The following is a 26,883-nucleotide window of genomic DNA, read 5'->3' on the forward strand; positions in this document are numbered from 1 at the left end:
CAGCCCGAAATACATCAGTACTACATGAGAGAAATATACAGGATGGTCATGGTTAGAGATGAGCGAACTTACAGTAAATTCGATTCGTCACGAACTTCTCGGCTCGGCAGTTGATGGCTTATCCTGCATAAATTAGTTCAGCTTTCCGGTGCTCCGGTGGGCTGGAAAAGGTGGATACAGTCCTAGGAGACTCTTTCCTAGGAATGTATCCACCTTTTCCAACCCACCGGAGCACCTGAAGGCTGAACTAATTTACGCAGGAAAAGTCATCAACTGCCGAGCCGAGAAGTTCGTGACGAATCGAATTTACTGTAAGTTCGCTCATCTCTAGTCATAGTACTGTATATACTGATTACTAGACAACAAAAGGGAATACAATATTACTGAACAGGGGTGTGCAACACATAGAAGACCACATCAGACCACATACACATTACAATTATCTACTCAGGCAGATCTAAAAGACCCGTGGCACGGATTATAAGGTCCAAACAAAAAAAAAAAACTTAACGCTATTCCTCATATAAAAAATGACACCGTCTTCCACTATACTGTGTAAATACTTTAAAGATCTCCACTTTCATATCATCTCATAGAAACCTTCATTGCTTCCTTCCAGGGTACACAAGTCTGTCCTGGTGATGTAATGATCACACAAGTGCTCATCCTGTTACAGTACATGGCCCCAATGTATCAATCTGTCCGAGTCTATGGGAGCTCCGAGAGCCGCGGCACTTCACGCGGGCCGATTTTGTCCCTGTGTGAAAGTACCCAAAGGCCTTGTGCACAAAGAGTCATTTTAGGCGGAAATGATGCTGATTTTAAGTAGAGTAGACTGCGCCTGAAAATCAGCAGGAATGTACCTAAAACAAGCCTCCCATTGAGTTCAATAGGATTTCTACAACTTGGCGTTCACACGTTCAAACATTTCTGAAGCAGACCGGGCGCAACAACAGACATGTCAGTTATTAAGGCGGAATCCACACGTAAAATCCCATGGACTCCAAGTGACTTTGTATTTTTGCACCAATTCCGCTTTATTTTAGCACGGAGCAGTAAGGGTCTGTGCACACTACATAATCTCTGCCCAGAGGTAATGCCAAATCGGTGCTAGGACCACACAGACATTGCCAAATCATATGAACGGGTTCCGTGAAATTCTGTAGCGTGCACAGTGCAGGGGAATCCCATTTCTCAGCTCGTGATTACTGTAGTGTCCTTAAAGGGCTTCTCAGGTGCTTACACATCTTTTCCCCTATCCAAAGGATAGGGGATAAGATGCCTGATCGCGGGGGTCCCGCCGCTGGGGACCCCCAGGATCATGCACGCGGTACCCCGTTTGTAATCAGTCCCCGGAGTGTGTTCGCTCCGGGACTGATTACGGACAACCACAGGGCGGCGTGTGACGTCACACCTCCGCCCCCGTGTGACGTCACGCTCCGCCCCTCAATGCAAGCCGCCGGGAGGGGGCGTGATAGCTTGCATTGAGGGGCGGAGCGTGACGTCACACGTCGCCGGCCCGGTGGTCACCTGTAATCAGACCCGGAGCGAACACGCTCCAGGGACTGATTACAAACGGGGTGCCGCGTGCATGATCCCGGGGGTCCCCAGCGGCGGGACTCCCGCGATCAGGCATCTTATCCCCTATCCTTTGGAAAGTGGAAAAGATGTGCAAGTACTGGAGAACCCCTTTAAAGGGGTACTCCGCCCCTGGCATCTTATCCCCTATCCAAAACATAGGGGATAAGATGTTAGATCGCCACGGTCCCGCTGCTGGGGACCCGCGGGATCGCCGCTGCGGCACCCCGCCATCATTACTGCACAGAGCGAGTTCACTCTGTGCGTAATGAAGGGCGATACAGGGGCCGGAGCAGCGTGACGTCATGGCTCCGCCCCTCATGACATCACGGCCCGTCCCCTTAATGTCCTGGCCTTAATGACGACCGCCAGGCCCCCTCCCATAGACTTGTATTGACGGGGGCAGGCCATGACGTCACAAGGGGCGGAGCCGTGACGTAACGATGCTCCGGCCCCTGTATTGCCCGTCATCACGTGCAGAGCGATCTCGCTCTGCGCAGTAATGATAGCGGGGTGCTGCAGCAGCGATCCCCGGGGTCCCCAGCAGCGGGACCCCGGCGATCTGACATCTTATCCCCTATCCTTTGGATAGAGGATAAGATGTCTAGGGGCGGAGTACCCCTTTAAGGGATTTCTGCCCCGAAATCTCAGCACAGAGAATTTGTCGTCGATTTCCTTAGAGGAGTATTTTTCCCAAACAGGGCACCTCCAGCTGTGGCCAAACTACAACTCCCAGCAGGCTAGGACAGAGAGTTGTAGTTTTGCAACAGCTGGAGGCACCCTGCTTGGGAAACACTGCTTCAGGCTAGGTCCACACTGAATTAGGGATTCCGTCAGACCTTTCAGTCGGCATACCGCCATTTACTGTATCAGAGGGCGATGGATGCCATTCGTTTCAATGGGCTATTATTTTATGTGGACTAGATAATGCAGCATGCTCCAGCATACTCCATTGGGGCCACTGAAATAAATGGCATTGGTTGCCCTACGTTTTCGGTGTGGAGGCCTGTTAAAAGAGATCCATAGGATTTTCACCGAAAACCAGTAGAGAATCTGATACAGAAAAAACTATAATGGTAAAAAGTTGGGTTTTGAAACCACTCCTGGTTTCGGCTTAAAATACTATGTGTGAACGCAGCCTTAGGGAAAACTGTAACCAAGATAAAGTCTCTTTGTGTTTATTTGGTCTAGAGCAGTGTTTCCCAACTGTGGACCTCCAGATATGGCAAAACTACAACTCCCAGCATGCCCGGACAGCCAACGGCTGTCCGGGCATGCTGGGAGTTGTAGTTTTGCAACATCTGGAGGTGGTCTAGATGTTGTAAGACAGCCAATGGTTGTCCGGGCATGCTGGGAGTTGTAGTTTTGCAACATCTGGAGGTGGTCTAGATGTTGTAAGACAGCCAATGGTTGTCCGGGCATGCTGGGAGTTGTAGTTTTGCAACATCTGGAGGTGGTCTAGATGTTGTAAGACAGCCAATGGTTGTCCGGGCATGCTGGGAGTTGTAGTTTTGCAACATCTGGAAGTTACCTAGATGTTGTAAGACAGTCAATGGTTGTCCGGGCATGCTGGGAGTTGTAGTTTTGCAACATCTGGAGGTGGTCTAGATGTTGTAAGACAGTCAATGGTTGTCCGGGCATGCTGGGAGTTGTAGTTTTGCAACATCTGGAAGTTACCTAGATGTTGTAAGACAGTCAATGGTTGTCCGGGCATGCTGGGAGTTGTAGTTTTGCAACATCTGGAGGTGGTCTAGATGTTGTAAGACAGTCAATGGTTGTCCGGGCATGCTGGGAGTTGTAGTTTTGCAACATCAGGAGGTGGTCTAGATGTTGTAAGACAGCCAATGGTTGTCCGGGCATGCTGGGAGTTGTAGTTTTGCAACATCTGGAAGTTACCTAGATGTTGAAAGACAGTCAATGGTTGTCCGGGCATGCTGGGAGTTGTAGTTTTGCAACATCAGGAGGTGGTCTAGATGTTGTAAGACAGTCAATGGTTGTCCGGGCATGCTGGGAGTTGTAGTTTTGCAACATCTGGAGGTGGTCTAGATGTTGAAAGACCGCCAATGGTTTTCTGGGCATGCTGGGAGTTGTAGTTTTTTTTTTTACATCTGGAGGAGGTCTAGATGTTGCAAGACAGACAACAGCAGTCCCAGCATGTTGGGAGTTGTAGTTTAGCAACATCAGGAGGTGGTCCAGATGAAAAGGTTATATAGAAAATAAAGTTTGAAGGGGGAGGATGTGATCTTTAGGTCTGTACCTGATCTGACAAAATAGAACAGTGGTAGATCACCATACTGCCATACAGCTGTACAGTCACCCCCCAAAAAGTATTAAAAAAATAAAATAATATTCCCAAAGAACAAGCTGCAAACTCCTGAGAAAGTGCAGCAGGACCCGGCGGAGGAACAATAGACGCCTTCCTGGGATTTAAATGCTCAGCTCCATTTGCTTCTTGTATGAATCACTCCTCACATATTACAGGAGAAACTATTCAATCATAAAATGGAGATAAAGGCTGCAATCACATTACTGCAGGAGGGATCAGAGCCGTGTTCACACTATACCGCAGCCCTGCACTCTTATCCCATTATACAGCAGCCATATTAATAATGTCACCGCTTATTAATCAGGAGGCCATTACATTACACGGAGCGGCCTGTACACACCATGTAACAGTGTCCAGAGAACCGCAGCGGTACCGCACACTGCGCACAGCCCGGATACAGCCCCGAACTCCGACACTTCCATCCCAACAATAAGAACTTGATGAAGTGTCCGCTACAGGGCACAGCTCCCAGGTCACCCGGGCCTACCGTGCCCCCTCCAGCCCCGGCTCCTCCCGCCGTACTCCCCGGTTACCTGTGCTCACCTGAAGCCGCCGGAGAGCGGTGTAATTGGTTGTGGTCGCGGCCTGTGCTCACATGGTGTCCCCGGCCTGGCCTGGGGGAGGTAGCAGGACGAAGCCGCGGCTCCGGGGGTTGGAAGCTGAGCGAGTGAGAGCGAGGCAGGAAGTGCTGGCGGAGGCCGCGGGGTCCTAGAGGAGCCGGTTACCACCGCACACTCACAACTTGTCTCCTCGCGTGTCTGTCCCGTCTACGGCGGATGTACGGGAGGAGCGTCTGTCCCGTCACCTCCACACGGGAGTAAAATCATCATGGCGCCCTGTATTGTGTCAAAATATCAGTCTGCCCTGGGGAGAATATTGTACATAGCATTGAGTTCTACCTGACATCACCTGCACTTGTATTGTAAGGGACAGTTCACACACGCACGATTTTTACATCCGTCAAGTAGTTTATCCGGTACTTAAAAAATCGTTTAGAATCGTATGTCTAGTCCAGTGTTTCCCAACCAGGGTGCCTCCAGCTGTTGCAAAACTACAACTCCCAGAATGCCCGGTCAACCACCGGCTGTCCGGGCATGCTGGGAGTTGTAGTTTTGCAACAGCTGGAGGCACCCTGCTTGGGAAACACTGGTCTAGACTTTTCCCAACCAAACTCCCAGCATGCTAGGACAGCCTAGTTATATCTCAACTGGCGCTTCCCAAACAGGGTGCCTCCAGCTGTTGCATAACTACAATTTCCAGCATGCCAGGACAGCCTAGTTACATCTAAACCAGTGTTTTTTGTTTTTTTATCCAGGATGCCTCCAGTCTTTGTAAAACTACAACTCCCAGCATGCCATGACAGCCTAGTTATATCTCAACTGGCGCTTCCCAAACAGGGTGCCTCCAGCTGTTGCATAACTACAATTTCCAGCATGCCAGGACAGCCTAGTTACATCTAAACCAGTGTTTTTTGTTTTTTTATCCAGGATGCCTCCAGTCTTTGTAAAACTACAACTCCCAGCATGCCATGACAGCCTAGTTATATCTCAACTGGCATTTCCCAAACAGGGTGCCTCCAGCTGTTGCATAACTACAATTTCCAGCATGCCCAGACAGCCTAGTTACATCTAAACCAGTGTTTGTTTGTTTGTTTTTATCCAGGATGTCTCCAGTCTTTGTAAAACTACATTTCCCAGCATGCCAGGACAGCCTAGTCACATCTAGACTGGTGTTTTTTTTAACCAAGGTAACTTCAGCTGTTGCATAACTACAGCTCTCAGCATGCCCTGACAGCCTGGTTACAGCCAGACCGGTGTTTTTCAGCCAGGGTGCCTCCAGCAAAACTACAAAGCGATCACAGCGTCTAAAGTGAAAGGTGAAGGTGCCGGCAGCTCAGTGGAGCTCACAGAACCCCCGCAACATGATCACAGGGGTTCCGTGAGCCAAAATGGCGGAGGAGGGTCCCCTTGCAGCCCGATCACCGATTCAAAGATGGAGCCTGTTTAGCCAGACTATATCAGTGGATCACCTATCTTACTGTGTAATGATATGCCATAGGCCAGTGTTTCCCAACCAGGGTGCCTCCAGCTGTTGCAAAACTACAACTCCCAGCATACCCGGACAGCCGTTAACTGTCCAGGCATGCTGGGGGTTGTAGTTTTCCAACAGCTGGAGGCACCCTGGTTGGGAAACGCTGGTCTATGTAGAGGGCAGGAGCTTCTTCAGGGTCCTGTACCGTACACACAATACTGCCATAGTCATAGAATTATACAGTAAATGCAATATAATTATTGCATATAATAGTCCCCTAAAAGAACTTAATATATGTGTAAAATAAAAGAAAATAAAAAAGTTTCTAAAATTATACAAAACCCCCTCCCCTAATAAAAAATCAAATCCCCTCATTTTCCCATTTTACGAAAATTAAAAATTACATATTTGGTATTGCCACATGCATAAATGTTCAAACTATTAAAATATAATGTTTACGATCCCACACGGTAAACAATGTAAACATAAAAAAAATCAAACACCAAAAATACAGATTTTTACCACATCAAATATTGTAAAATAAAAATTCTAAAAATCGATCAAAAAGTCTCCTCAAAATGGTACCAATAAAACTACAGATCACAGCACAAAAATGAGCCCTCATACACTCCTGTATACAGAAAAATAAAAAAAAGTTAGGGGTCAGAAAACTGTCCTGCTCTGGACAGATCCTGACATGGACAGAGGTGTCAGCAGAGAGCACATATTTGTAAATTACTTCTATTAAAAAATCTTCCTGTACTTATTGGCTGCTGAATACTACAGCGGAAATTCTTTTCTGTTTGAAACACAGAACTGTCTGCTGACATCATGAGCACAGTGCTCTCTGCTGACATCTCTGTCCATTTTAGGAACTGTCCAGAGCAGCATATGTTTGCTATGGGGATTTCCTTTTACTCTAGACAGTTCATAAAATGGACAGAGATGTCAGCAGAGAGAACTGTGCTCGTGATTCAGCAGACAGCTCTGTGTTTCAAAAAGAAAATCATTTCCGCTGTAGTATTCAGCAGCTAATAAGTACAGGAAGGATTAAGATTTTTTTTAATAGAAGTAATTTACAAATCGCAGTAAGGAGAAGGAAATAATGTCCGCACTCACCATGCCGTAGAAAATGGGTATGCTTTATTGGCGTCTTCAGAGTTCCATAAGAAACAATATCAAAATACACCCGGGTGCAGGGAGGGGGAGCTGCTCCTGGCAAGGAGACTAGGAGCGGCTGTCGATGGTTAATTTACAAATCTGTTTAACTTTCTGGCCCCAGTTGATTTAAAAAAAAAAAAGTAAAAAAAAAAAAAAAAAAGTAAAAAAAAAAAAAAAAAGGTTTTCACCGGAGTACCCCTTTAAGGCCAAAATGGGCTTGGTCCCTAAGGGGTTAATCATCAATGAAAAATCTGCTGTGTGGTATTTATAACATGCAGATTTTATAACTTTTGAACAATGAAAGGGAGATGAATTTCAGGGAAGCATGCCGATTTGGATGCAGAAATCGGTGCAGATTGTGCATCCAGATCAGCTCGAAATTTAGTTGTGTGAACACGCCCTGAGTGTTGGGAAATTAAAAAAATGTAAACAAAAATTCCATAGTTAATGTAACAATTGTTAACCATATGTTCTATGGCTATGTTCACACAGCGGAATTTCCGGTTGGAATTCCACAAAAAAAGAATTCTGCCAGGAAATCAAGCCGAAATTAAAAGCACATTGGGGAAGATTTATCAAAACCTGTGCAGAGGAAGAGTGGTGCAGCTGCCCATGACAACCAATCAGATTGTTCCTTACATTTTTCACAGGTCTATTTAAAAATGAAAGAAGCGATCTGATTGGTTGCCATGGGCAACTGCACCACTCTTCCTCTGCACAGTTTTTAATACATCCCCCCCCCCCCCCAAATTGTTTTATGGGATTCCGCTGACCCATTCACAGAGCGGAATTTCCGCTGCATAAACTCCTCAAAATTTAAAGACCTGCCTTTAAATTTTGCTGGATTGTGGGCGGAATCTCATTAAACTCAATGGGGCTTTGAATTTCGGCAGAATTTAGTGTTTTAAGGATACAGAAATGAATCTGCAATTCCGTTTAGTAAACTTTGCTAAACGGAATTTGTGCGGAATTGAGCCTAAGGAATTCCACACATATTTTCCTGCATGGAATTCCATCAAAATGTATTGCTCATTCACTTTAATGGGATTCCGCAAGGTCATTCACACAGCAGAATTTCCGCTGCGGAATGTTTGATGCGGAAATCCCGCTTTCCACGCTCCAGAAAAAAATAAGTCTAATATTATAGTTTTCTGGACTTCGGCTGCAAAATCCTATTGAAATCAATGGGGATTAAATTTCTGCACAAATTGCGGAATGCATGCGGAATTTGTGCGGAATTAACTAAGCTTTAGTCTGCATCAATTCCAAAAATGCTGGACAGATGCAGAATTGAAGCCAAAATTAATTTGGACACAGAATTGATGCTGACATGCAGAATCTCTGCCGTGTGAATGCGGCATTATGCACGGAATTCTGCAAGATCTTTCTGCACGGAATTCCGCCTAAATGTATTGCCCATTTACTTACAAGGACATTCACACAGCAGACTTTCTGCTGCGGAATGTGTGATACGGAAATCCAAGATTCCACGCTCCAGAAAAATATCTGGATCTTTGGCTGCGGAATCCTATTGAAGTCAATGGGGCTTGAATTTCTGCACAAAATGCGGAATTGGAATGCTGCCGGAGATTCCAGAGCAGCAGGGTCCCGATGAATTCAACGGGATTCTGCTGTGCACATCTGGCAGGGAAAATTTATTTTGGGGGGGGGGCGGCGCCAAGAAAAAGACCAATTCTGCCGCTTGGCGTTTTTTTCGGCCAAAAAACTCTGCGGATAGATGTTAGCTGTAAATCAATGAGAAATTGCAAAAATTCTTTTTCCACTTGGCGTTTTTCAGTTTGGCATTTTTATTATCCTTTTGGCGTTTTTGTTTTTTTTTCACTCTTTTTAGCTTCTTGGCGGTTTTGCATAATAGCAGCATGTTGAGCCAATGGCTTTTTTTGCCTGAAATCGTGGCGTTTTTCTCGCATAGAAGTCTATGGGATTGAAAAAACGGCAAGAAAAACGACATGTGGGTTTTAACATTTTTTCAGGCGGCTTTTATTCTTTTTTGGACTTTAGCGATCCAAAAAAGTGATGGAGATACCTTTTTTAATACAATTTAGTAGGGTACCATTAAAAAAAATTATAAAAAGATACAGTAGTGAAGGAAAAAATTGTACTTAGCGAAATTTATCTTTTTTATAACAAAATTTTTATTAATTTTTAAAACAGGGATCAATTTATGTGGTCCTATGTGGTCTATGGTCCCCTGCACTGCCATATATATACACATTCATATTTCCCACAGAGAGCTGTGATTGGCCAGATGGTTCCAGCTCTCTGCGGGAAATATGAATATGTGTATATATACAGGAGTGTAAGGGACCATAGAAGAGTGGTCGCCCGCATCTATATGTTATGTTGTGATCTTTCCTTAACTGCAGGTATTAACACACTCTGCTCAATGATGGGAGCTGTAGTACCTGCATTAATAGACAGATCGCAACAGGTGTCAGAAGTGTGCTCCATGTTGGGAGTAGTAGTACCTGCAGTTAAGTACAGATCACAATGGGTATCACTCCTGACACCCAATGTGATTGTCCTATCTATTACAGAGATGTGGAGCGGCTTTATCCAGCGCTCCGCATCTCTGCACTATACTCCGACCATTGATATGAATAGAACATCACTCATTCATATTTCCCTCAGAGCTGTGATTGGCTGCCACCAATCCGGCCAATCACCAGTCTGGGCGGAAAATATAAATGAGTGATGTTCTATTCACATCACTGGCCAGAGTACAGAGCAGAGATGTGAGCGCTGTATAGAGCCGCTCCGCATCTCTGCTATTTTACGGACGATCGCATCGGGTGTCACGACTGACACCCGGGGGCGACATGTCTATTAGTACAGGTACTAAAACTCCCATCATGGAACAGTCTGTTCCATACTGGGAGTAGTAGTACTACCTAAAAAATGAAAAATAGTGAAACACTCACACTTTATAAAAAATTAATAAAAATGTAATTATAAAAAATATAAATTTCGTTAAATAAATTTTTTCCCGTCCCATTTTTTTTTTTTGGTACCCAACAAATTTTGGGTACCAAAAAAAATGCCAAAGGGGCCAAAAATGCAATTTCCACTCAAATGCAAAAAAACGCAAGAAAAAAACGCCAAACACAGGAAAATGCTGTGGCGTTTTTTCGGGTGTTTTTTTCTTGCATTTTTTGGGGCCACAAAAAAACCAAGTGGAAACAGCCTTAGCAGAAAGAATGAACCTGTTCATTCTTTCTGTGGTCTCCGCACGGAATGCATAGCCATCTATGAGATAGCGCATTCTTGTGCGGTCCTAGTCTCCGGAATGTCCGCACGGAGATTTTCTATGCGGACATTCCAGAAGTGTAAACTTAGCCTAAAAAGGCCACCTTTTTAAAACTGTGCTGCGGAATCATGCAGAAAGCATCTGGAAATTCTGCACAAATTCTGCATCAATTCCGCAAATGCAGGAAATATGCGGAATTCTGCCAAAATGAATGCGGACGCGGAATTGATGCTGACATGCAGAAATTCTGCTGTGCGAACGTGGCCTTACAAGGAAAATCCCTTTTTTCTTGTTAAAGAGATTTTTACAATATATGGTCAGAACCCATTGCTGGTGAACATTTACACATTACATTATATTATACACTATAATAGGATCAGAAATTTCCATATTACATGCAAAATCCCTACATGTAAAATTGCCCTAAAGTAGGAGAGCAGATTATGGATGGGGAACTTTATAATTAAATAAAGCTCATCCCACCTCCCTTGGTCTGTACCATCAGCCTGGTTCTGGAGGAAGAGATAGTTTAGTGATATAGGGGAGACTTATCAAAACCTGTGCAAAGGAAAAGTTGCCCAGTTGCCCATAGCAACCAATCAGATCGCTTCTTTCATTTTACAGAGGCCTTGTTAAAAATGAAAGAAACAATCTGATTGGTTGCTATGGGCAACTGGGCAACTTTTCCTCTGGACAGGTTTTGATAAATCTCCACCATAATGCCCCCTACTGCCGGGCTCCACATTAAGAAGGTCTTCCTCAATGTTTCCCAACCAGTGTGCCTCCAACTGTTGCAAAACTGCAACTCCCAACATGGTTGTCCGGGCATGCTGGGAGCTGTAATTTTGCAGCATCTGGAAGCACACTGGTTGGGAACCACTGATCTACCTTCTCAGGTCACCAGCTGCAGGTACATCAAGGCACACATCTAATCTGACGCAATGCAGTTTATAGGGTGACTCCGCTCCCCGGCGACCGGAACATTGAGTTCCGAACGCTGTGTGCGGGCTTCCGGGTTCACGCCCGCCCCCTCATGACATCACGCCCCATCATGTGATGCCACGTCCCGCCCCCTCTATGCAAGTCTATGGGAGGGGGCGTGACATCACAAGGGGGCGGACGTGAACATGGAAGCCCGCACACAGCGTTCGGAACTCAATGTTCCAGACGCTGGGGAGTGGAGTAACCCATTAAAGGGGTGCTCCGGTGAAAACCTTTTTTCTTTTAAATCAACTGGCTCTGGAAAGTTAAACAGATTTGTAAATTACTTCTATTAAAAAATCTTAATCCTTCCTGTACTTATTGGCTGCTGAATATTACAGAGGAAATTCTTTTCTTTTTGGAATGCTCTCTGATGACATCACGAGCACAGTGCTCTTTGCTGACGTTATAATAATAATAATAATAATAATAAGTCTTTATTTATTGTTGTCCTTAGTGGGATTTTAACCCAAGGCCCCAGCACTGCAAGGCAGCAGTGCTAACCACTAAGCCACCATGCTGCCCTTAGCACAGTTGCTAAAATGGACAGAGATGTCAGCAGAGAGCACTGAGCTAATGATGTCATCAGTGTTCCAAAAAGAAAGGAATTTCCTCTGCAGCATTCAGCAGCTAATAAGTACTGGAAAGGATTAAGATTTTTTAATAGAAGTAATTTACAAATATGTTTAACTTTCTGGCACCAGTTGATTTAAAAGAAAAAAGGTTTTCACCGGAGTACCCCTTTAAGTGATCACAGACACTGTATACACCAGTGGTCTTCAACCTGCGGACCTCCAGATGTTGCAAAACTACAACTCCCAGCATGCCCGGACAGCCAACGGCTGTCCGGGCATGCTGGGAGTTGTAGTTTTGCAACATCTGGAGGTCCGCAGGTTGAAGACCACTGGTATACACCATCTTCAGTTATTGTAAAGACATACATAATGCCAAGTGCCTATTTCTATAGATGTGACAAAACATGTATAAGAGCACAGTGGTTTTCAGCTCAAATTCTTGAAACTATGTAGTTGTGATGAACAAGACGTCTCTTATCATTTATTAGGTGCTCTTGGCAACTATTATTAAAGGAAATCTGTATTTTTGAGCCCTGAAAACTAGAAGAGCCCTATACAGCATACGGAGTGACTAGTACAACCTTGTATCTTTGTATTCAGGTCATGCAACCTGCGTTACCAAGATAACTGTCTTTTAATCCTCCTGAGATGAACAGAGGTGTCAGCAGAGAGAACTTGTGGTCAGACTGGAAAGAACTACACAACGTCCTGTGGAGCATACAGCAGCTGATAAGTACTGGAAGGATTAAGATTTTTGAATAGAAGTAATTTACAAATCTGTATAAATTTCTTCAACGGGATTCTGCGGCTCGGTGCACACAGGCACATTTTCCGTGTCCGGACAAAGAATGTGCCTATGTCAATGAGGCTTTTGCTGTAAAGTATATGATTTTGTGCTGTTAAAACCAGCTCAGGCAAGATGGCTGTCACCAAAATAATGTACAAAAAATTAAATAATAAAAATTACGATCAGATAATAGAAACCTAAGATCAGAAATAGAAACAAATAAGGACACCATATTGTAACCACCGTATGTGAGTGACACAATGTTGCCTTAGGGTACGTTCACACGCGCAGATTATTTAGCGGGTTTTCTGCTGCGTATTTGAAAGTGAGTGGGCTCTTCTGGGCTGTCCGCAGCAGAAAATCCGCCGCAAGCCCCATTGAAGTCAGTAAGGACTGTGGTGGATTTTCCACAGCGTAAATTCCGCTGCAGAGAATATGCTGCGGACAGCCGAGAAGAGCCCGCCCACTTTCAAATACGCAGCAGAAAACCCGCTAAAAAATCCTTGCGTGTGAACGTACCCTTAGAGTAGGGTCACACGTGTCGTATTTAGCTGCACATTTTCTGCTGTGTATTTTCCTATCCATTGAAGTCATTGTGTAACAAAATCAGCTGCAAAATACGGCACGTGTGACCCTACCCTTAGGGGGATTTCAGTCACCGCTGTATGACACCAGAGCGAGTAGTTTATGGCTCTACATATTCATTTATTTTTAGAAAGGTATTGTAGCAACCTACGATCTTCAACATATCGTGTTATATTGTAAATTAATATTGTAGAATCACTAAAGCGAGCTCTGCCCCTGTCTGTGGCCTGTTTCCTCGTGATGTTCATCTTTACATACATACCTCTTGTCAATAATAATTTAGCACTGAAGCTGAGAGCCTCACTGGAGTATATATATATATGTACACACACACATACACGTATATATATCTCGTGTATAAATACAGAGACTTCCCATCCAGCCCTTATCTTTGGTCACGGATCAGTCTGTGCTCCTTCCTCCCAGTCCCCTCACTCCCCTCCTTGCCAAGCTCACAAGCTCAGGCAAAAACTAGAATAGACTAAACCTGTTTTCATTCACAAGCTGCCAGTGTTTTATTTTAGTTTTATACCGACATCATAAGCCTCACACAGACAGCTCTCTGGATACTGGGCTTGGCCCATCCTACAGCCCTGGGGCTCCTGCACCCTTTACAATCCTTGATAAATGCAGGAAACTGAAGATCTGACATCTTTATTCCAGAGTACAATGCTACAGATTCTGTGGTTTCCTTTAGAGAAATAAGATATTATAAAAACAACCTGGGCTTTCTGGCTTGTTCCTCATAGAGAGTAAAACCGTCACTTAAGCTTAAGGCTGGCTGTGAGGTACATTTGAAGCCCACGTTCCCCTCATCCTTTCTGGGGGCCTCTAGATTTTTTAGGTATCTGATGTCTGCTTTTCTGCTGTTTTTATAATCGGTCAGGGAAATGTTCAGAGCCTTACAATAAATCACAGGCATCACCTATATTATATGCTATGTACTACCATCCAATCTTAAAGGGGTATTCCGGCCAAAGACATCTTATAAATGTCTGATTGCAGGGGGCCCACCGCTTGCGATCTCCGTGCAGCTGCTGCTGATGATGGCTGCTATTCCAGTCTCAGAAACCTCTTTGTTTCCGGGACTGGAGACGTGATGTCACCCCAGTCCCCCTCCATTCATGTCCATGGGAGGGGGCGTGATGGCCGTCACGCCCCCTCCCATAGACAAGAATGGAGGGGGCGTGGCGTGATGTCACGAGGGGGAGTGGCGTAAGGTCTCCAGTCAACACAGAGGTTTCTGAGACTGGAGAAGCAGCTCTGCCTAGAATGCGGGTGCTGCACAGAGATCACGGGGGTCCCATCGGCGGGCCCCCCTCGATTAAAAATCCTTTGGATAGAACGCCCCTTTAAGATTGTGGTTTAAAACTGATGCTTTTTATTGCCAGGCAGCGTGAATCTTTTTCAAAATAATGGCCAATATTAAAAGACTAAGTCTGGGTCTACACATTGGAAGGGATTTAGTAAGACACCTTCTTAACAGTCTACAGTGTAAAGGGAACCTGTCATCATATTTTACCATATATAAAGTGTGGCAACAGGTTATATATGGTAAAACCTTCTTCCTCACCATCCCCGGGAGACAGGGATGGTGAGGATATATAGTTTAAAAGTGTCCCCTGCCGGCCCAATAAGTAGTCCCCTGGGAGGGGAGCTATACTCACCTAGTCCCGTCTTCTCCAGCTGTAATCACTCCCCCTCAACGTGATTGACAGCCCGCAACACTGCAGAGTGATGACAAGGGCCATGACCGCGCTGAAAGGGCGTGATTACAGCTGGAACAGACAGGACTAGGTGATTATAGCTCCCCGCCCAGGGGACTACTTACAGGGCAGGTGGAGGAGACTTTCAAACATCATTTCCTTTTTTTTTTTTTTTCTGTCCCTGTGAACTGGTGGGACAGACAGAATGTTAATGAAGTCAAGCAAGTAAAAGAGTAATTAATCACTAATTAGCTCCCACCTCCTACCTATAAGAGGGGATACTTTCCCAACAACAGTGTGTTTTTTTCTTTCTGTCGGACTGATGGACAGACTGTACAGCCTCCATAGGCTGCCTTATACATATTCTAACCTTTGTTCTGTGGCCTCCTGGAAGCTTACACTCTACTTTTGTGATTTTTGTTTGGAAGACACTGCCTTGGTGCAGTCTGTTCTGTTTTCCATTCAGCCGGAAGTCCCTACCCAATAGGACAACTTCTTGCAAAGTCCCCACTTGTGCTGCTGGTTAGGATGTAAGGGAAGCGTTAATTTCTTAACGTTAATTTGTTTTCCCTTAGTCTTAACAGCAGCACACAAATGTCCCTCCCTTTTTATGTTTGTTTTAATAGTTATATAACACACTGTCGTTGGTGGATTATCCCCTCTTATAGGTAGGAGGTGGGGGCTAATTAATGTTTAATTACTATTTTAATTGCATGATTTTATTAACATTCCGTCTGTCCTGCAAGTTCACAGGGGCAGATAAATCCCCACTTATGCTGCTGTTAGGACTAAGGGGAAACAAATTAAAGTTAAGAAATTAACGCATCCTCCCCATCCCTGCGGGCAGGAACATCTCCCGGGATTGGTCAGGAAGACGATTTTTCCATATATCACGTTGCCACGTGTTATGTATAGTAAAATCTGTTGACAAATTCCCTTTAAGATGTGGCAGATTTATTAAAAAGTGTACCTCTAATGATGTTCCGATGGCAGGATATCTGTTTAAAATTTGTGGCAATGTCTGAGCCCCAGACTATTGCGATCTGGAAACATATTCGCCTTGATTCCCATGGAAGTCTATAAGACTTCAGGCAAATACATCGCCAGATCATGTGAATCTTGGGCAAGTCTCGGGCTCAGAAGTTGCTGCGGATTGTTAACAGATATCCTGCCGCTGGGACCATCGTGGGATGTACACTTTAATAAGCACAAGTCTCTTTATAAATTTGGCACATCTTACGCACAGTCCACACACCAGACTAAGAAATCTATCCCAAGTAGACATAACTTACACCAATTTCTGGCATAAGTTATGATAAATCTGCTCTGCTGCTGGAGGTAACGCCACTTGCTGCTATGCCCTGCTTCTTTTTTGTAAAATTGAAATATGCTGCGCAAAATGTAGCTTGCACAAAAATGTGCAACGCTTGTATGCCAGAAAACTGGCATACAGCTGTGATAAATTCCAAAACCAGGAGTGGTACCAACATAATGGTCAGTCATAATGGAAATATTTTTTAGTGTTTGCTTCCATCACTGGATGCTGACATATACTGTGGAGGAGAGCAGAGGATGCCATTCATTTCAACAGCCCAAACTGAGTCAACTAGTGAATCCGTTCGGGCCATATACGTTATTTTAGGCAGACTCAAAAGAATGGATTGGTACATTGTCCAGTCCTTTTAAAATAGCGTATACTGCTCAATGAACTGAATGGCATCTGCTGAACTCCACCAGTCTATATCAGCATCCCATTCTCAGCGGGATGACTGTGGATACCTGTGACAGAAGCACTAAAAGCAGTGTGAACCTAGCCTAAGGTCTATGCTATGGATCATGTCCTGCTTGAGAAGTTACTAAGGCCGGTCTAGAAAGTTATATTACTTTAAAGGGGTACTCCGGGGGAGAATATTTTTTTTTTTTTATCAACTGGTGCCAGAAAGTTAAACAGATTTGTAAATTACTTCTATTAAAAAATCTTTATCCTTCCAGTATTTATTAGCTACCATATACTACAGAGAAAGTTCTTTTCTTTTTGGATTTCATTTTTTTTCTGACCACAGTGCTCTCTGCTGACACCTCTGTCTGTATCAGGAACTGTCCAGAACAGGAGCAAATACCCATAGCAAACCTATCCTGCTCTTGACAGTTCCTGATACAGACAGAGGAGTCAGCAGAGAGCACTGTGGACAGAAAAAAAAAAGAAATCCAAAAACAAAAGAACTTTCTCTGTAATATACAGCCGCTAATAAGTACTGGAAGGATAAAGATTTTTTAATTTAAGTCATTTACAAATCTGTTTAACTTTCTGGAACTAGTTGATTAAAAAAAAATAGTTTATCACAGGAGTACCCCTTTAACAATAATAAAAAAAAAAAAAAGCAATTGTAATTGTTGTATGAGTGTCAATGTTTCGGATTTATCTTCACTATCTTATGTTGTGCATTGATATATGGTTCATATTAATAGACTGCATAGCTCATCTTATTATCTATCTTATATATGAGCCTCTGGTTTATATCATTGCTACCCAGCCCCTTGAATGGGCAATGTCATCAACATTTTTTTTTGATATGTTGTAGTACATATGTACTACAACATATCTCTAATATATGTTCATTATTATTTTTTTTTTTAATTAAACCCTTTAAATTTACGTTTGAAAACCGGCCACTAGGGGTCTCTCTTCTAGTGGCCGGCTGCAGGCTGGCGTGATGTCACGCCTGAATGCGGACCGATGCCGGCCGGGCAATCGGTCCGAATTCATTCAGCCTGCGCTCGCTCCCTGCCTGTCAATCAGACAGGCGGGAGCGAGCGCATTGGCCACTCCTCCCGCACATGTTGCCGCTGCTGCTGCAGGACTCTGCGGCATGTAAGTATGTTTAGGGGAGATATGTTTAGGGGGATTGGGGTTTTAACATTGGGGTTGGGGGAGAGCTGGGTTCGGGGATTTAACACGGAGGTGGGGGGCGGCGTAGCGCCGCGCCCATGGCCCTGACTTATTATTTTCAACATGGTGCCTCCAGCTGTTTTACTACTACAACTCCCAGCATGCCCTGACAGCTAATAGGTGTCAGGGCAAGCTGGTAGTTGTAGTGGTGAAACAGCTGGAGGCACCCTGTGTAGATAAACTAAGGGCAGAAGTCGGCCCCCCCCAGCAGGCATCAGTGACATTGTGCCTGCTGGTGAAGTCTGCCTGGTAGTGAGCACACTACCAGGCAGACAAAAAAGCATTTTTGATATAGTTAAAAAAAAAATTTAAAGTAGGGAGGGGGTTAGGGATAGATGGGCAATAGGCAGGGACAGAAAAAAAAAAGGATGGTGGGAGCTACACTTTAAAGGTTAACTGGATGGAAGTGACAACGCTGCTGTTAGAATGGTAACTAAACTTCTATAGGGTAGGAGACCAGGTGGTTCTCTTGCAAGGTAACTTGGCTTGACCCATATTGCCAAGCCTGCACTGATACAATGATACCCTGCTACATCAGATAAGCAATGAAGAGTGCTGCATCACATAGGTAGATGTAAGATCTGGCTCTAGGCCAGTGTTTCCCAATGAAGGTGCCTCCAGCTGTGGCCAAACTACAACTCCCAGCATGCCTGGACAGCCTTCGGCTGTCTGGGCATGCTGGAAGTTGTAGTTTGGCCACAGCTGGAGGCACCCTCGTTGGGAAACACTGCTCTAGGCTGTAAGCTGAGGCCTCTGAGACCCAATAGTCACCAGCTGCTCCGACAGCTGCAGGAAATGAGGCAGGAGCTTACTGCAAAGTCTTGTATGAGAAGGGTCAGTACTGGAGGAGCGAGGGATCAGAGAGGTGTCTGCAGGGCAGGTCACTCACCTGGATGTCCTGCCTTGGTCCTCAGGAGTAATAAGGAGTTAAAGAGGAGGTGTAGCTTGGGCTCTCCCTCCACCCTCTCTGTGTATGAGTCTCTCTCGCTGGAAGCAGGTGGCTGATATTGCTTTGCTGCTGATGTCACTGTATTCACTGCCCATCATTTCCATCCAGCAGCTAGATTAACATGAATTATTTAAAGACGCAGGATCCGTTTTCATCATTGAGGAGCTGGAGGATGCAACGTTATATAAAATAGCAATAACATAAAGGCCTGGTTCAGTTGATGATTTTACCATCTGATTAACAGACAGTAAAATCAGACAAAATCGGATTACCTGAAATCGTATACAATTGTAATCTGAATATTTGTTTGGCATCCGATTTAAAATCGTATCCAAAAATCGTATGGCAGAAGATTTCATCCGATTTTAACAAAAAAATCTTGAAGAATTTTAAAGTTTCTAGCACTTTCCAGAGTATGCCGAGGCTACTGCGCATGTGTAAAAAACATTTGTGGGTGATAAATCTGATGAAATCGCACCGTCACACGATTCAATACGATTTACGTAGGCCACAATAATAATAAAAAAATCAGACACGATTTCAATACGATTTTGAATCTGGGCGAGCGTGGTCAACCATGATTTTAGCGCCAATCTAAAAACGTGCAACTTCAGATGCGGATCAAAACTGATGCATGTGTTGGATGTGATTACTGAATGGAAGTCAATGGATATGACTTGGCATACGGATTTGTACGATTTGAAGGTAAAAAAAATAGTGAGAAAAAGTAGGATGGTAAAATCGTGATGTGAATGCAGCCTAATAGACCTGCTTGAGATCTGCTGTAAGAGCAAATATGGTCTTATCTTAATGGGGTTCTCCGGCGCTTAGACATCTTATCCCCTATCCAAAGGATAGGGGATAAGATGCCTGATCGCGGGAGTCCCGCCGCTGGGGACCCCCGTGATCTTGCACGCAGCACCCCAGTTAAAATCAGTCCCCGGAGCGTGTTCGCTGTCACGCCCCCTCCCATAGGCTTGCATTGAGGGGCGGAGTGTGACGTCACACGGGGGGGCGGAGGCGTGACGTCACGCCTGCCCCGTGGTCGCTGGTAATCAGACCCTGCTCCGGGGACTGAATTTAACTGGGGTGCTGTGTGCAAGATCACTGGGGTCCCCAGCTGGGGGACCCCCGCGATCAGGCATCTTATCCCCTATCCTTTGGAGTACCCCTTTAACAGTGCGTTTACACGCTAGTAACTACCAACGGGTTTCCCTCTGCTGGAAACCCGCTGTGAGTTACGCTACCATTCATTTGAATGGCTCCGCGGACAGTCCGCAAATCTGACACTATTGCGGACTGTCTGTGGACCCATTTAAATCAATGGTAGTGTAACTCGAAGCGGGCAACCCGCTGCTAGTAATAGCGTGTGAACGCACCCTAAGGGGGATAAAGCCTGAAGTAAAAGGCTTCCAGAAATAATGGGGCCCTTCCACACATATTATTTTTTCAGAATCTTTTAACGCCAGAAATTTTGAAGCATTTTTTAAATGTGGTTTACTGTCATATTTAATTTCAACGCAATTTGTAACATGTTTTTTTCCGTTTTTTTTTTGTATAAGAAAATACAAATAAAAATTGACTGTACTTAGGATAGGCTTTTAGTAACAAATGGCTGCAGTGTTTCCTGTCCAATGAGCCACTACTGTACATAGGATAAAATTTAGTGCCCCTAGTGCCCATTTAAATATAAATTTAAAGGGGTACTCTGGGGAAATAGGCTGTATCCCCTAACCATAGGATAGGGTATAACTTTCTGATTGCAGGGGGTCTGAGCGCTGGGGTCCTTCACAATCTCATGAATGTGGGCCGGCTACTCACCTGTCCTCAGCGTGCTCTGGCCCCCACCCTCGGAGATCAGCATCAGTAACAGCCTGTTCAGCAAATCACCAGCTGAGCCGGACCATGCCCTGCAATCAGAAATGTATCCCCTATCCTGTGGATATATTCTATTTCCCCAGAATACCCCTTTAATATAAATGTTTAAAAATGTATCTTTTTTTTAGATTTCTATTTAGAGCACGTTTGCAGCCGATATTACATGTATTTGTCTATATCCAAAAAATAGTCAAAAGAGAAGAAAAGTGTGTCCATTTGTCTAAATAGCTTTTCATGTTTTAGTGTCCTGAGAAGCATAGGCCTCTGCTCTTTTTAGAACAAAAAAAGCCTATACAAAAAATCTTATGCCAAAAGTCAGCGGCAGGCAGATCCAAACCCATATATGTATACATTTGCAGCAAAATAGAAAATGAGAAAAAAATTTCACTCCCGTTTTAGAGTGAACCTGACAAAAGTTATGGCTCCCAGTAGCTGCATTTCTATAGCGCTGCTGTGTGCAATTGAGGTGGGGAGCCAGCTTGCCAAGCTTTACTGCCTCCTCAATATGGAGCACTATGCCCACCCCTGACATGAATATACAATTTTCCTAACTCTCAGGTCCTAGTGAAGTAAGAGACTGCTGGCACATATTTATATCAAGTGTTGGCATAGCGCTCCATATTGAGGAGGCAGGGAAGCTCGGCAAGCCGGCTCCCCGCCTCTATTGTACACAGCAGCACTATAGCAATGCAGCTATCAGAAGCCATAACTTTTTATCCGCTAGACCAATTTCTATAAATGATCCTTCATTTTAATGGTGTTTACCCGCACTATACCCAGTGTATTAGGTTTATTGCGGACAAATAGGCTGTCAGTTTCCCTTTAATAAAATAGACCAGCTCTGTAAATAGGAAAGAAAAAAACATGTTATTAAGTAAATCGCATAATTTTCTTCCAAAAATTCATTTTTAACTACTAAGAGTAATGAGTGTTTCTGTGGCCCTGTTTGTAGTTCCAATTCCTCCTGTCTTCAGCTGTGACATCACTCATTGCTGATGCCAGGCCCAATTAGGACATGTGGACTACTAGCCAATGGTATACTGCCTTGGCGTCCCTGCCCCCCTGAGGTGGGCTATATATACCTCATTTGTTCTCCACCTGTTGTCTGTAACAGAGATATTGGGGGAGATTTTGTAAGACCTGTGCAGAGGAAAAGTAGAGCAGTTGTCCATAGCAACCAATGATCTTGCTTATTTTTAAGAGGCCTTTTCAAAAATGAAAGAAGCGATCTGATTGGTTGCTATGGGAAACTGGTCAACTTTTCCTCTGCACAGGTTACCTGTGTTTATTATCCCGTTCCCTTGTTCTCCTGATCTTTGGCTTGTTCTTTAACGACCCCTTTGCTTAGTGTATCTGTATTGTGACGCTCTCACCGATATTGACTTGGGTTATTTGACTCAGATTTTTTTGTTTGTATGTGCATTTTCTATCTGTCTTATTACTGTGTTGTTGTAAGTTAACCCTTTTGTGCCCTGTACCTTTTCCTGACTTTTGTACTGTGTTTGTATTTTTGTTTTTCATCTTGCTACGCCAAGCACTTTAGTAGGCTAGAGACTGGCACCATGAGCATCCCAAAGGGCAGAAACAGAGGTTTGAGCAAGCTCAGGGCCGCCCTTATCCCTTGTAGGAGAATTATTAATACAGTCTGCTGTTCAGTAGAAATCCATCTTGCTAGTACAGTGACCCCCCGACCTACGATGGCCCCGAGATAGATCATTTCAAGATATGATGGCCTCTCAGAGACCATGGTATGTTGAAGGCAGCATCAACATACAATGCTTTTGTATGTCGGGGCCATCACATAAACGGCTATCTGGCGGCGCAGACTGCTTCACCTGCCACTGGATAGCCGTTTACGGTGCCCCGTGTGGTCCGGTGACGATCACTTACCTGTCCTCGGGGCTCCGGAGCGTCCTTTTTGGGATCCCTGCATCGTCGGCGCTCTTCATCGTCGTCATCACGTCACTGCGCACGCCATCCCATCATCAAAAAGTCCAAAATTACATATTTTTGGTCACTTTGTATACCATAAAACATTTATAAAAAGCGATCAAAAAGTCCCGTCAAAACGAAAAAAGGTACCGATAAAAACTTGAGATCACGGTGCAAAAAAATATGTATGTGGAAAAATAAAAAAGTTATAGGGGTCAGAAGAGGACATTTTTAAACGTATTCAAACTGTTATAATTTTCCCCAGAAGTAAAACAGAATCAAACCTATAAGTTGGGTATCATTTTAATCATATGGACCTACAGAATAAAGATAAGGTGTCATTTTTACGGAAAAGTGCACTATGTAGAAACGGAAGCCCCCAAAAATTTAAAAATGGCGGGGTTTTTCCCCCCAATTTTGTCCCACCAATTTTCTTTTTTTTTGGGTTTCGTCGTTGATTTTTTGATAAAATGCCCCAAGCCGCTGCTGTTCTCTGCTGAGTCCCGCTGTTAGAGAACAGCAGCGGTGACGTCACTAAGCTCCGCCCGTGCCCCAAGCCGGCCTGGAGCTAAAGGTAAAGGAGGAGATTACCAGAGATCCCCTGCACGGAACGGGACACCATTGTCATCAGTGTCACCTGCACTACCTGTCGGTACCAACCGCTTAGTGCAGGTGACACTGGTGACAGATTTCCTTTAATTTTAAGATAGTGTAAACTTCAGTTTTGTGTTAAAAAGTCATTTTTTTTTACTTTTTTTGGACAAATCATTTAGAAACACAATTTTGTCACACAATTGTCACTCAAACCAATTTTTGCGCAATCTGACACCAGCCAGGACCGCACTTAGACACTGGTCTACATCTAAGCTACTTTGCTATTCATGAAGAAATTCCATTGCCGCCAAAATACTTCTGCAGTAGGACCGTGCGGCACTGCGCCGTCATCCTTAACAGCTATGCAGTACTCGCGGTACTTCCACGCAAAGAATGAACAGAATTAAATTCCGCAGTGTTCACACCGCGGAATTCCGACACAACAGGGAGCATGGTGGCTCCTGCTTCAGGCGTGAAGCACTCCTGTGCTGGAGACCCAGGGCTCTAAACAGGAGATAGCGGGGGTCCCCAGTGCTCAGACCCCCCGTGATCTAAAACTTAGCCCCTATCCTTTGGATAGGGGATACGTTTTTAATCATGATAAATAAATGGCAGGATATCTGTTTCTTAACTAATTTTCAAGCATTGATGCCCTATAGTTCCCCAAATTGAGAACTATAGAGGTACATATTATACTTTGAATGTGCATTTTTATGGAAGAGTCAACGCACGTGGAGAGTGTAGAAATGTTCTCATATATCATTCATTACATAGATTGATACTTTTGGGTCATCTAGATAAGTAGCATCACACAGCTCCCATGACCCACTTTCTTGTTAAAAATCAGTCATTTAATATGATTCTAACAGAGCTTTAATCATATATAGTGATATAACCATCTGCTATGCGGTATTTATACTTACCATATAAAGTATATTACATTCAGGGAAGGGGTTAATAGCAATCTCCATTAATTGTTAAGATGGCCCGGTCATTTAACAACAAAAAAAATAAATGAATCGGTGCCTAAGATTGGTGGAAAGACATCACGTGTGTCTAGTCCTATTGTCTTTAGGAGTGTGTGATGGTGTGTTAAGGAAGTGAGACTGCATGTCCCAGCGGTTTCATAGGGTGTGAGCGTCTCCTTGTGTATTAACTCTGTAGCAACCCAACTCCACTGAAAAACTGAGCAGTAAATTGAACTACAGCTATTGTAAGGGGATTAGAGTTATCTGTTCTACATAAAAGGGTTTATAAGCTATCAGGGAAAAATAAAGGATAACAATGTTTTGTAAGGTTTTGCTTTGGAAAAAAAGCTGTATCATGGTACATGTGTATTGTCATTATACATTTATTTTCATAATAAAAAGTATTGATGGTTTTTTATTCTTGTTTTCTTTAGCATTGCCGGCCATACTTACTTTCTTATGCATCTTTGCTTCACTGAATATTCTGACTATATTTTAAAACATAGTGAGAGAGATTTATCAAACTGTTTAGACGGTTTCAGATGGTCTAAATTTGTCTCTCATAAAGTCTAAGACAGTTTAGCTGAGACTTTTATGCAACTTTTGGTTTAGAGCTTTTCTCTTGGCAACAAGCATAGTGGTCTGTAATAGAGCACAAAATGCAGTGGTAATTAACTAATCAACTGTGCATTGATGTAAAATAAGCCGAAACCCCAGACCAAGTCAACCCAGGTGGTAATAAAATCTATCCTCCCAATATATGAAACAGCGTGCGACTTTTGATAAATTTGTTGCACACTAGACTTTTAGGGGGAGATTTATCATCTTGATCTATACTCCGCAATAATTTAGGCATTAGAATTTGCAGAGTTTTGGTTTAGCGTGGGGAAAATTTATCAAAAGTTGCACACTGTTTCATAAATTTGGTGTGCAAACTTCCCACCACCTATATAGATGGTATTACCGCCTGGGTCGACTTGGTCTAAGGTTTTGGCTTAGTTTGTGTCGATGCGACTTTTTTCTGCAACTTTTCAAAAAAAGTCGCAGTTGATAAATTGATGACCACTGCATTTTGTGCACTATTATAGACCACTATTCTTGTTGGGAAGAGAAAAGCTCTAAACCAAAAGTCGCATAAGTCTCAACTAAACTGACTGAGACTTTCTAAGAGACACATTTGGACCATCTCAAACCATCTAAACAGTTTGATAAACCCCCCTCAATACCTACTATATAAAAACACCCTTTGTACCTATTCCCTATTACACATCTTTACATTTGCACAAAACTGATGGTCGAAATGCACCAGGATAAGCAACCTTTTAAATACAATGGGTCACTTGCATAGGTAGCAGCATTAAAGGATACCTCTGGGATGTACAACTTATCCCCTTTCCTAAGGATAGGGGATAAGTGTTAGATCGCGGGGGTCCGACCGCTGGGGCCCCCCCGCGATTCCGAGCATATCACTCAGAAATGCATGTTAGGGTTACAGAATGCCAACTAGCTCCATTGAATGGGGTCAATTATTGTCCATGACAATGTACACAGCATAAATCAGAGGCTACAGAGTAAAGATAGATTAATCTATATATATATAGAGAAGATATCTGCCAGGCACTACTTGCTGTATACCATTTCAGGTGTACTTTTCCTAGGTCATTAAACCGGTGTTTTCACAGGACCTTACTCTGCTTCTTACGTCTAGTGGTTCTCTACGTCCTTACATAGAATACAAGTTCATATGATTCATCTTGTGAGAAAAGAAATGAGGACGGGAACTCACCAGGATGCCGTATCAAAATTACTTCTTTCCCTTTCGTCCCTTGGCGGCACACAAAGGGTTAACATCCTCTTTTCTCCTACTGGACAGAAGATATGATATCCAATTAATTAACAATTAAATCATTAACCAATTGTGATCCAGGGATAGACACTCCTCTACCCCATAAATTCCCCACAGGAACAGAAACACAAGCGTGTGTTTTCTTCTGTCCAGCGGACATTATGATATGTGTCTCAGTTCTGTCCCCGTTGGGGTTAATTCATTGCTGGCTCTGCCTGGGAGTCCTCAGGCTTCCAGCATGTCTCGGGACCCATGTTCCTCTCCCAGTCGGGAGAAAACAGGTGGGGCGGCGTTTATTGTGGTGTGGGCTGTAGGTACTTTGTATTGGGGTGCCTCTGTCTCACCGCAGTATTCCGCTGCCCGTATCCCTTGCCTCTTCTCTTGAGGAGTGCTTGGTTTGGCGGCGGCTGCAGCTTCCGCGTCTGTGCCACGTGCACGGCCCAGCAGGAGTGGCGCACTTGGCGCATGCGCGACATGACGTACTTCCGGAGTCCTGTGTCTGAGACACCGGAAGCCTTCAACAGGTATGGGGTATGTTTCTCCGTGTGCCGCACGGCCTTTTTCTCCACCCACCGCTTCCGGTCCTTTTGTATTTAGCCCGGCAAGCAGTGCACCATGGTCCAACCTCTGCCTGGTGCGCGTCCCTGCCGGTTTTCAGGTAGGTCCATCTGAGTTATGCTCGCATAACTCTTTTTGCTGACCTTAAAATGGCCTTTTTCTACCACTGCATAGGGGATCCTATTGTAGTTTGTGTTTTATATTGGGGAA

General features: G+C 44.1%; 1 protein-coding gene across 8 annotated transcripts in view; it reads right to left on the reverse strand.

The window, feature by feature from the left end:
- Window positions 1-18,965, reverse strand: part of BAZ2A (bromodomain adjacent to zinc finger domain 2A) — a 97,684-nt gene extending 78,719 nt beyond the window's left edge. For 6 of the 8 annotated variants that reach the window (XR_008889637.1, XR_008889635.1, XR_008889636.1 and 3 more), the window contains exon 1: window positions 4,448-4,599. The gene's annotated coding sequence lies outside the window, so the exon portion shown is untranslated. Of the gene's footprint in view, window positions 1-4,437; window positions 4,600-18,837 lie in introns of those variants that run through there. The other 2 variants (XM_056562411.1, XM_056562410.1) reach the window with 2 other exon arrangements.
- Between the last annotated feature and the right edge of the window lie 7,918 nt (window positions 18,966-26,883).

This window comes from Hyla sarda, chromosome 2, assembly GCF_029499605.1.
Source record: "Hyla sarda isolate aHylSar1 chromosome 2, aHylSar1.hap1, whole genome shotgun sequence".
NCBI lineage: Eukaryota > Metazoa > Chordata > Amphibia > Anura > Hylidae > Hyla > Hyla sarda.